Source organism: Mustela putorius, unplaced genomic scaffold (assembly GCF_011764305.1).
Source record: "Mustela putorius furo isolate JIRA1106 unplaced genomic scaffold, ASM1176430v1.1 tig00003976_pilon_pilon_pilon, whole genome shotgun sequence".
Classification (NCBI taxonomy): Eukaryota; Metazoa; Chordata; class Mammalia; order Carnivora; family Mustelidae; genus Mustela; species Mustela putorius.
The window spans coordinates 9,347,804-9,360,045 of record NW_025422118.1 but is presented as its reverse complement, the minus strand read 5'-3'; the positions used below and the strand labels follow the sequence as shown (position 1 = coordinate 9,360,045).

At 39.9% G+C, this 12,242-nt stretch overlaps 1 long non-coding RNA gene across 1 annotated transcript; it reads left to right on the top strand.

The window, feature by feature from the left end:
* The first annotated feature begins 474 nt into the window (after positions 1–474).
* On the top strand, positions 475–7,349 carry LOC106006444. The gene is made up of 3 exons (XR_001180480.2): positions 475–573; positions 5,815–6,005; positions 6,356–7,349. It is a non-coding gene; the product is annotated as an uncharacterized LOC106006444 (long non-coding RNA).
* The last annotated feature ends 4,893 nt before the right edge of the window (positions 7,350–12,242 follow it).

Genomic DNA, 12,242 nt, shown 5'->3' with positions numbered 1-12,242 from the left:
CTTAACTAGAAATCGGGGAAGTCTCAGTCTGAAGTCTTCTGGGAAGACCTAGATATTCCCAGCTTTCCCTCTCTAGGGGCTTTCCTTACATCCCTGACTTGTTTGTGGAAACTCAATGGTGGCTTTGCCCGTTCGGCTACATGATGTATCCCTTTGAAATTTCCACTCAGAGGGGCGCCGAGGTGGTTCAGTCAGTTGAGAGTCAGACTCTTGATTTTGGCTCAGGTCATGATCTCACGGTCCTGGGATGGAGCCCCGAGTGGGGCTCTGCATTCAGCGGGGAGTCTGCTTGAGGATTGTCTTTTTCCCTTTCCCTCTGCCCCTCCCCCACTCACATGCACTCCTGCCCCTGCTCTCTCTCCCTCTCTCTCTAAAAAGTGAATAAATAAATCTCAAGAGAAAAAAAAGACATTTCTACTGAGGGTCTGACATCCATTATTTACCAAGCTCCTAGGTGACACTATGACATCATCACCAGGTATGCCAAACACCAACACAGGAATAGTGATTACAGGATGTGATTGATTTGACTGTGCCTAGAAATGGACGTCCCCTTTCCAATCGATACTACGGGTAATGATTTTTTTTTCCTCATTTAAAATTACCAATGAGTTTCTCTCAATTCTACTTGCTCAATTCCACTGTGGATTATTCTGAGAAGCTTTTCTCATGTAAGCATAAGTGTGAAATACCTTGGTAGAGCAGTCTTGCTACATGACCTTCAAATAACTTAACTCAAAGGACAATAGGGTGTTTACTAATAAGAATTGCAAATTCTTGGAGAGTTAAATTGGATGAGAGCAATAGTAGCCTGTCTCCTCCTGGAAAATTCCTGGTGAATTGACATCATCTAAATCTGCCCAGCCAGCTGTCTGTGGATAACTCAGAGACCCTAAGGCATTGTGGGTAGTAAGCTTGTATTAAGTAATTATCTGGAATTGAGCCTATTTTAAATCGTATTTGCACTGCCACTTTTATTCATCTATTTCTGTTGACATGAGCATTTTAGGTTTCATCTTTTATTTTTTCACTTCATATACACTTTGGGATGAATGGCTTTGGGAGCAACAGTTATACTGCAGGCCTAAAGGAATCCTCATTTCTCATTATATACTTCGCTCATTTTGATAGTGTAAATCCTTGCTCCTTAAATCATTTCCCTAACAGGTGCCTAATTTCTTGTACCAGTCACTGACGTGTGAACAACACTGCCACCCTCAGGGAGTCCTGGAAAATGCCTTTCAACATGAAAAGTTATTTACATTGCTATGAGGCTGGGGAACCCGCAAGAAATAAATGAAACAATATTTGTTTGAGTTGCAAGCTGGAAAGAAAGGACTACATTGTTGAGATGGCCCAACAATTATGAGAAGGGAATTTTAGTTGTTTTAACAACAGCTAAATGAAAGCAGGCATTTTATGAGAACTTTTGGGGGTTTCCAGGAGAGTGGGATCAATGCATCCCCTCCAAATACTTGAGCAGCGACTCACTGATGAAATGTCAGCTGGTCACAGTCTGCTCATTGTGTGACACCCTTGCCTGAGATACATGGTTCACTGCGGAAGTCCCTTTTGTCATCAAGTCACTTTGAGATCCCCCCGCCCCGGTTTTCTTTTGTGGTTGAATGTCACCAGTGTTCTGATGACCACATGTTGGTATGTGATCAAAAGACATTTTTAACCCACTCAGTTGGGTTGCAAATTAACAGCATCCCAGAGAAGCACAGAAGAAAAATCTCTTTAGAGAAAAATCTTGATATTCAAAATCTGGAGGAAGGGCTCTTCTCTTTGATCTCTGAGCTGCTCAAGACTCCAATACCCAAAGAAGGCTCTTGAGCTCTGTAACAGGCATCCTTTCAGGCTGGCTTTAGCAAAATGAGATGATATCCATTAAGCAAGTTGGGCCAGTTTCCATGTCCTCAGAGGACCAGACACAGTGTCCAGGAAAGCAGATTACCAGCATTTCCCCTTGCCACACACCACTTGCTCCCCTTCTCTTTCTACTACAATGGAAAACATGAAATATTTAGGCAAGGCCAGGGTAGGAATCTGCCTACCAGGCTTAGCCCACACCCGCCTTCAGTTCTGCCCTGAACATTATACCAGTAAAAAGGATGAGCTTTTATTTTTACCACTTAGTTACACTATTGTCAAAGATTTTGTTTATCAAGCTATACTTGAGTGATATTTTCTCCTCTTCTGATACATCAAAGACTAATAGAAATTCCAAGTAAAGCTTCTGTTCTGTCTAGCTCCTACAGCATTATCATAGGTAAACATATACTCTCTTTCATCTTTTGGTTTTAAAACTGCCTTTATTGCACCCAAGAAGTCCAGAAAGCCCAGACTGCTATAAGCTACCAGGAGTCATGAATTCTTTTTTAGCTTCTTAGTCATGAAGTCTTATCAGCACCATTCTTGAAAGCAAGTTTTATGTCAGCATAAGGAAAACCAAAGACCCTAGAGTCCTAATGTACTGGGAAGGGAATTTCGGGAAGGCAGTGAAGGAAGTAATGTTCCATTACTGAGGCAGAGATAAAGGGACAGAGGACTAAAGACAAACCTCACTAGCTACACTTTCATTACAGGACATTTTACTTCACAGATCTTAATCTCAGTTGAAATGGGTATTTAGAAAGTCATGACAGTATCAGTGCCTAGAACAGTGCCTGACACATAATCAGTGCTCAATAAAGATTTACAGGCGGATAAATGAGGGACGGGGAGGCGAGAGAGAAGAGTGATTTGGGTTCTTACATTTGCTGCTCTAAATTTGCCATAATAGAAAAATAATAAACTTTGTTTTAGAAAAGCAAACAAGAAAGAAAATAATGTGGCTGTTTAATTAGCAAGACAATCCAGTGCCCGGGCAGCAGGGCATTAAAATGACTTTCCCAAAGCAGAGGCTCAGCCCTATGCAGCAGTGAGCTCGGGCAACCCAGCCAGATAATCGTTATTTGTCTTTAATCATTTTTTTAATCTTTGGAAATCACTGATGCTCTCATGAAAAAGTATGTTGCAAAGCTATTAGAGAACAGAATAAAATCTTATAATGCCCAATAATTAGCTTGAAATATGTCTTATACAGCATTTTAGCTAAAGAATTAAGCATCATTCAGGAGAATTATAGCATGCAATAACGCTTAGAGTTGCAAAACAAAATGACACAGTGAAGAAAAAAAGTTTCTTTCTTCCTTTATTACATTTGGCTCAGCATATATATTGAATGCCTGATGTGTTTCCTTATCCTAATGATCACACTGAATTCCCTCAGATCTGAAGTCTTGCATTTTAAATGAAACTGACTGAGGTTTCTTCACTCAGTTATCTATGTTGAGAATGACAACGTGTCCCATCTGTTGAGTGCTGAGTAGAACATGCATCTCACAGGTGCCCTGCTCCCGTGAAGCCAAAAATGGAGATTACTTGTTAATTGACATCTGGGTCAACACAAGCAAATGAATGCACCCAGAAAAGTGAGGCAGAATGCTCTAGATTACAGAAAATAAGGTCTGTAAAAGTGGTTCATATGGATTAGCTGTTGTGTTGTTATTATAAAGCCCCTCAATCAATGATCATTGTGGAAGTGAGAAAGAGTATCCGAAAGAGAGAAAATGGATGGACTTAGGGCCAAATGTTAACTTTGTTCTCTTTGATAGCTGTCTTCCTTCCTTCCTTCCTTCTTCCTTTCATTCATTCCTCCACCCATCATTCTTTTGTAAATTCTGCAGGTATTGATGGCACAGTACAGTGAATTGTGTTTGAGGGACAGAATGACGGTGCACTTCAGCTTTTCCCTTCCTTATCAGAGATGGAGATTCCAGCTGCTATCAAGAAACCAGATTTGGATGATAAAAAAAAAAAAGAAAGAAAGAAACCAGATTTGGGGTGCTGATCCATTTCTGAAAATGAATTGCAGCAGACTATTCTTTTGTGAACTCTCAATCTAGGATCTGTGAGGCTTTCCTCTACAAAAAATATTAATAATTTACTTTTAGTCCCCAAAATGTATTGTGTTTAAGGTACTTCTTAGGCTGTATCTTAGACTGTAGGATATAAATGGTTAAAAACCCCGTGACTGACTTTGCGGTCCCTTCGGAATTGACATCCGACCCCTTCTCTATCCAACTGCCCAAACTCCTACTGACTCTCCATGACCACACAACAAGGGAAGAGGCAAGCTGCTGCTGCTGTGAGTCAAACGCCTTTGGACTTTCCCCAGATGGGCAACTTGTCACTCCTGCCGGAGGTTCAGACGCCACTGGGAAATGCAAGAGGAACTCAAAAGCACCACTCCCCCCTCAGCTGGGAGCCTCAGTAATTTTAGCTGCACTGTGAATTTGCCCATGACAGTATTTGAGTTCTCCAGCCCGCACATTTTATCAGATGAAACCAAGCCTTAACAGAACTACGAGTTCATCTTCATGGACTGTCTATGTCAGCTGCTCCGGGACAGTCTATGGATCTTTCTGTTCTTACACTATTCTAAATGACCATTATTTCTCATATGCGTTCTTCATTCTGAAAATAGAATACATTTTCTCCTACCTCTCTATTTGTATATGGCAGAGCTGTATTTGACCATTTGGAGTGGTCCACTATCCTAACATGCACAATATTGAGGAAAATTGGAAAGCTTTTCAGATTTATAGGTGTTAGAGCAATATGATGACAGAACTTCAGAAATAGCCTCTCCTCATTTATGGGGCTCAAGATGGAATTGGTTTTCAGAGCTGTGACACAGGTTGGCTTTTATGAGGAGACATCCCATGATTTATGGTCTTGAAGAAGAATATTGACCGAGGTGAAGACAAGGTCAGTATTTACACCAAAGAAATATGCCTGAGGATATATATCTCTGTGGTGTTTTCTCCATTCAAGAGTGTGACAATAATACCATAATTGTGGGTTTGGTTTCCTTTTGGCTATATTGAGCTCAAGGACTGAAGGACAGGGAGGAAGAGGAGAGGGAAGAGGAAGGAGGATGAGTTTCCACAGATTCTACATATTCAAGGCAGTGGTTGATAATATATGCCTCATAGTTACCCATTGAATCAATGTGTATTTATAGCATCTACTCTGTGCCAGGCCCTATGCTAGGTTCTAGAGATAAAACCGTGAATGAAGTAGACATAACTTCTATTTCTTATGAAAAGATCAGCATCGTGAGGAAGAAAAACATAAAACAAATTATAATTAGGAGGCTAATTATGAGAAAGGAAGTGTAGGTGGCTCCTGTAGGAATATCTGATGTGAGTCCTGACCTGGTTGATAGGGGGAGGCAGAGAAAGGTTGGGGGTGGGGGGGTTGATAGGAAACCTCTTTGTATAGAACTGAAGTTATAGTTGAGGTACAAAGAGCAAGTCACAGTTCAGCCAGGCAAAAAGGTGGGTTAAGTCCAGAAGTGATGGAGAAAGAAAGAAAAGTCTCCAAAGATGGAGAAAGACTAGGCAGCATGCTCTCCTAGTCCTTTAGTCTAATACAGGGGTCAGCATACTTGTCTGTAGGCCAAATCAATCCTGCCCTATTTTTATAAATAAAGTTTTATTGGAACCCAGCCATGCCTCCTATTCACTCACGTATGACCTAAGGCCATTTTCCTACTACAGTACCGGAGCTGAGAATTTGCAAAAGAGACTGTGTGTGGCCTGCAAAACCTAAGATATTTATGACATGGCCTTCCACCCCACCCCAGCCCCCAAACCGCCCACCTTTAGTCTAGAGTAAGTCAGTGTCAGTAAAACTAGATGCTGTAACAAACCACTCTAAAATCTCAGATCCTTATCTGATAAATGTTTTCATCTCCTATCATAGCTCTGTGAGCAGCTGAGCTGGTAGCTCCTGTCCAAGTAGTGAAGCCTCAGAGGTACCATCTTGAGGTCCTGCCATCTGCTCTCCACGGGTCCTGCATTCCCAGCTATGCAGATGGGGAGCTCCTTTCCCACCCCAAATTGCAGCAGTCCCCAAACTGCAGAAGATTCACCAAGCCTTATCCCATAAGAAAGGTAATTGAAGCCCTCTAAATCATTTTTCTACCATTCCACTGGCTTCTTCATATTTGCAACCATCTTTTCAAGGATACACTGGCCTAGAGGAAAATCAGGTCCCCTTCACCCAGATTTGCTGTTTTGTGAACTAAAATAATTGCTTTCCCAAATCCTCTGCCCTTCCTCGATCCAGAAAAGATGTCAACTGAAGCCCAGGGGGAAAAAAAAAAGTTTGTAAATGGACACACACACACACACACACACACACAAAGGACACAGCTGGAATAATAAGACACAGCTCATCACATGTGCCCAACACCCTGTCTTTACCCCCATCCTAAGGTTATTTTTTTTTTTATCTACTTCAGAGTCCATTTTGAGCTCTGTTTCCTGCATCATTCGAAAGGAATGCTCCTGGCCTAACATCTCCTTAGTCTGGAGGACGAAAAGTTTTTCCTAAGTCAGGAAAACACATTGAAAACCGAAAAAAGGAAAGATCAAGTAATGTGGAGAGATAACAACAATTTCAAAAAGTAAGAAAAATGGGAAGGGATAGGCCAAACAGATATTCAAAGATGTTGTGGAGTTATGGCATGGTACTGACACAAGAATACATGGACATCAATTGAATGAAACATAAAAGCAAGACTTTAATATTTGCAACATAATTCAATGAGAAAAGGGAAGATCATAAAATAAGTTATAGTGGTATAAATCATTAGCAATTTGGAGGCAGATATTCTCTTACCGTGTGTGCGCACGCGCACACACACACACACACACACATACACACACACCGGGAGAGTGTAGTGATTAAGAAAGCAGCATCTATAGTCAGCAAGTCCGGGATTAAATCCCAGATCTAATTTATTTAGCTGTGTTATTTAATCTTGCAAATTGCACAATCTCTTTGTGCCTAGTTTTCCTTATATTACACAGAGGAAGTGATAATAATATTTACTTTACAGGGTTGTTATGAGGACTGAGTGAATCAAAACATGTAAAGCATTTAGAACAGTTTCTAACACACAGTAAGCACTCAGTATATGTTAATCATTGTAATGGAGGGAAAATCATAATAAAAGAGTCACTTCACTTCAATATATTCTACTAAATTAATTCTACATTTATTTCTTTATATACTATGAATAAGACTCTGTGTAATCAAAAAAAAAAATGATGAAGACATGACCCTGTCTTCAGAGAGGGGAGCTCGCAATCGAACACCAGTTAGAAATGTGTCTTCTCATCTTATTCTTCCTTCCTCACCTTATCCAAGGTGAGCTCTTGGGCAAAACGACAGTTACCCAGCACAGCTTGAACATAGTGCAGACCTAATTTCTCGTTATGTCACTGGAAATACATCCCGCAATAAATTCATTTTGTTCTATATATATGTTGTCATTCATCATTGCAGTACTCTACTTATGGGAAAACAGATTATGAATAGTGTAATAACTATGACTAATAATAAACAAGGCTATTTGTTTCTTGCTCTAAAGGAAATAAATCAGACTGAAGTTGCATTCCCTGCTCTACCCTCAACCCCCAAAAGTATATGCAATTTTCAAAATTCAACTTCCTCTCCCAGAATCAAGACAAATTATACCAACACTACAGAAAATTTCTATATATTTCAGCATCTTTTGCAGAGAATGTAGGGTCTGTCCCAATGCCAGCTTCATAATTCATCAGGACATGTCTGTAGCAGGTAACACTTGGAGTGCTCCTCCTTCTGGCTTTGAATCTCTTATACCTCCTTTTAGAACCCCTCACATAGTACTTGACTAGACCAATTGTTCCCTTGGAACTAAGGAAATGACACTTCCCTAGTCTCTGAATTTTGCCAGGTGAGGAGCCTCTGAACCACATCACCTGTCTCTCTGTACTTGCTTCTCCACCAGGTTCATGCTCCTTCTCTTGAGGACTCAACCTGTGACTTAGAGAAGTGGAGGGAGTAGGAGGCTGGGAGTCACAGGGCTAGAGGGGAAGAATTTGTCTGTTACCCAGCTCAGAATTCTCTAGGCCATGGCATCCTTGCAGTTAAAAAAAAAAAAAAATTAAAAAGAGGGCATATTAGAATGCCTTTTAAGGTTATTTCCAAATGTAACTCTCTATAAAATGAACTTCCTGTACGTTTTCATCCTTGGCCTGAGCCAAGGTCAATCATTAGTCTGGCTGTTTACCTTGTCCAGTCCACTTGGTCCAATCAGAGGGATAGTCACCTCTCCCAGTGTCATCATGGTCCTCACATCTTCCCTCAAGTCCCCCTCTGCATGTCTTGATCGGTCTCCATTCACTGTGGAATGGCTGCAAACCAGACGCTAAGTCACCATTCAAGATTAGTGGTAACTTTCAGCTAATCACTAAGCAACTCTCCCAGGACTCTGTTTTCATATTTGGAAATAAAGATAACATGATCTATTCTTAATTCACAGGCTGACCGTGACTTGGGAAGAATGAATTGTGAGAAGTGTTATGAAAATGAAGGGGGACCATTACTAGAATTACTTTCCCTGAAAAATAACACCTCTCTGAGCCACATGAGGATAAATTCAATACTATTAATATTAGCATCACAGAATTAATAATATTAAATTCTTGGTGACTTTAGAGTTTAAAAACTTATCGTGTCCCTTGAGCATTAGAAATCTGAAAACTCTATGGTTTGACATTGACTAATTGAGCCCTATTGCTTTCCTATACCAATCTTCTGAGTGGTTGGCCACACTCGAAGAAAATTGCCTCTGCCTCTTAATGTAATTACAGTGCAATTACGAAGCACATATAATATTGCTAAGGCTGACCTTGTGAATGAAACGTATCCATTTTTTTTTTACTTGCATCAAAAAAACCAACTCAACCAAACATATGGAAGATATGGCATGATTCTGATTCCAGTGAAATGTTGTTGCAAAGCTCATCTCTCAACATTTTTAGTGGCCACCTTTCATTAGGCCCATAGACATTTGTCACTCTCTCTTTGTTTGGATCTTCTTCCTTTTGTTCACAGACGTGTTGCTGTCCTTCCACATGATAGGATTAATTTCTTCCTTTTGACCCGGGAAGGAGTGAGTGATGTAAATTTGTCAATGCAACAAAATAATATTTTCAAAGGAATTTATATGCTTCGTTGAATTGCAATTGATTTAGTATTGGCATTTCTCCTTCAAAGAGGATTCTCCAAGAGCAGCCCCGGCACTTCTCAGAAAGGTCTCACCCAGAGGTCACCAATGACCATGAATTGACAGACTTAATCCTATAGTAGTTACTCTACTTGATCCGCAGCTTTGTATAGGAATGACTACCCCTTCATTCTGAAACTCTATCCTCTCTTCTTCACTTTCCTAACAGACATTCCCCCATACCTAGTACCCATTCTGCCTCTCCCTCTTTGGTTAACCTTGTACTTTTTGAGACAAAAAAGGGATCAGTGAGTCTCCAATCTCTACTTCCTATACTAGTGACCACTTCAGAAACCCAAGCCTAATGCAACCAGCATATGGAATTGTACTGTTCAGAGGGATTGGTTCGAGAACAGGTTTGTCATGCCAATAAATTGCAAGAGCAAGACTGATAGGAGTGGGGGTGGGGGAGGCATTTCCTCACTTTTAAGATAAAAACCACTGGAAGAAGGGCCTTCGTTGTATGTGGATGGGAAGTCCAGAACTGCCCCAGCCATCTTCCCAGCAGTCTAGGGATGAACCCAACATCCAGAGAAGGGCATTTCTGAGAGACTCCAAAAGAAATACAGCTGGATTTGTGATTAAGACGTCTGCTCTCTGTCTGCTCTGGTTACCTCTAGAGGTTTTATTGTTAATTTTGTTGTTGTTATATGAGCAGATAAATCACTCTGTTATTATAATCATTCTGAGTTTGACTGTTAATTGCAGCTGAAACCTACACAATTTCCACAACGCTGTGCTCTTCATTCTCTTCTTATCACACAAATAATTATTTCTGACCATGTCTTACACTAGTTCCTCGCTCCCAACCACCCCTTAAATAGAGTGAGTCCCAGCATTCTGTTATTAGACCTCTCTCCTTCTCTATTCTCCTCTCTCGCTTCAATTTTTACCTACTTTAACAACTCCAAAATCAGTTATACCAGTCCAGACCTTTTCTTCTGAGCTTAAGATATAATTTTCAGTGATTCCCTGTCTATCCATCTTCCCTGTAAGGGTTCCATCATGGGTAAGCTGAATATTTCTAAAATGACATACAAATTTTGGTCCTGCCGCATTTTTCATATGTTTCATAGCCTAGTTATACGGCATCACCATGACTTTTATTCAAATCCAGAAACTTCATTTTCCCCTTGGCTGCTCCCTATCTCTTACCCCTCACAGCCATAACGTCCTGCTGATTCTAACCTCATAAATATTCCCTCCTTTTTTTGCAAGGCATACTCTGATTGGTCTTGTCCGTTACCTCACCATTTTCATCTGAACTTGTCTCCTTCCAGGCCAACCTCCTCAGTGGGACCAGATATTTCTCTCAAATATAGACCCACATGAAAGTATAAAATGTCATTTCCCTGCTTAGCATTATGCAATAGTTTCCCATTACCTGTAGAATAAAGTTTATACAAGTGAGCTGTCTGTAGAAGCCTTCCCCAGCTACATCAGAACCTACCTATGCAGTCTTACCTTCAATCACTCCCTAAAATTTAAGCCAGTCCTTAGTATCCTCCAAACAAACACAAGCCTGTATGCTTCGATCCTGTGCCTCCCATTTCCCTTTACCTTGAATTCTCTTCCCCTGTTTCTGAAGCTGATGTATTTCTGCTCCTTTTTCACGGCCCAGACAAAACATGACCCACTCTAGAGAAGCTTTCCTGACCAACCCAGGCAAACTGCACTATTCCTTTATCTTTGTAACTCTAGGAACATAACCATAATACAATATAACATAAGCTCCGATCGATTGATGTTAATTAATGCAGGCACCTTCTCTAGTATGTTATTTCGTAAGGTTATGAATCAAGATTTTTTATTTTTAATTCTTTAGGAGCTACTGCATGATCTGACACATAAAGGATGTTCAAAATTATTTTTCAAATGAAAGTAGTAAGAAAAAAAAAGGAAAATCACAGATTCGTGGTTACTACTCAGTTTCCTCATCTGTAAAATGAAAGAGATTTAGATGAGCCTGTATGTCTCTTCCTGCTCTTAAAAACCAGTCCAGGATTTCCTGAAAATATCACTAGCAGCAACCTGGTAATTCTTTACCAATATAGTTTTCTAATATTACATTTCACAAACTACACTTTGGTCAGTCAAGCATGAATTCAAAGATGGAATTTTTTTTTTCCTGAAATGTGCTCTCCGATTGCTGGATAAAATGTATTAGTTTTGGAAAGAAGCCAATACTACACTTGGAGAAGAGTTAAGAGCCAATAGAGACATTATTTTTAATTATATTAAAAGCATCTTATAAATTTCCCATCAGTTATACCTTAATTTTGCTCCATTAATCATTGAAGGGCAAGTATTTGGTCTGTTGTGGCTAAAATCTGGGTGTACGATATGTCTTCATCTTCTCAGCCCTTTGTCAACTTCAGACACTCACGTATGCAAATACACATATGAGTACACACACACATACACACAAACACATTCATTCAAAGATAGGATTTGAAATTGAAAGTAGCTTAATGTAAGGGGGGGGAAGGTTGAGTAAGTATACACTTTGGGGTAAGGGGTTCAAGTTAATGATAGATGGTGATCACAGAACTAGTCTCCACATTTCTTTTTGGGGGCCAGGCAAGGGAAGGGTAGCATTGTCAGACTGAAAAATCAAGTCATAAGGTCTAATTCTGGCTCTCTCATTAACATATTCTGTGACCTTGGTTAACTAAATTATTCCCTAGGATCTATTCTTGGACTAGGTTAGCCACTCAAAATCTACCTATTTATTGCAGTGTGGTTCCTTCCAGAGTTAACCTTCACTGACTTTGCTTTTAATGTTATGCCCTTGGTTTTTATGAAAGGCCATTTCAAGAAACAATAACATAAATTGCTCTTTTTCTAATTCTTCTAATCCTATGAATTATTCTACTATATTCTACTACTATTCTAATATAACTATAAATTCTGTACATGAGGAGGCACCAGAATGATATTTATTTCCCTCTTATGAAATTCCATATAAAAAATTCTCATAGAATTTAATTGCAGAAAAACTGCCTTCTCTTTCTCAATCTTATCATAACAGGTCTATGTTATTACACTTCATATTTTCCCTGCTACCAGA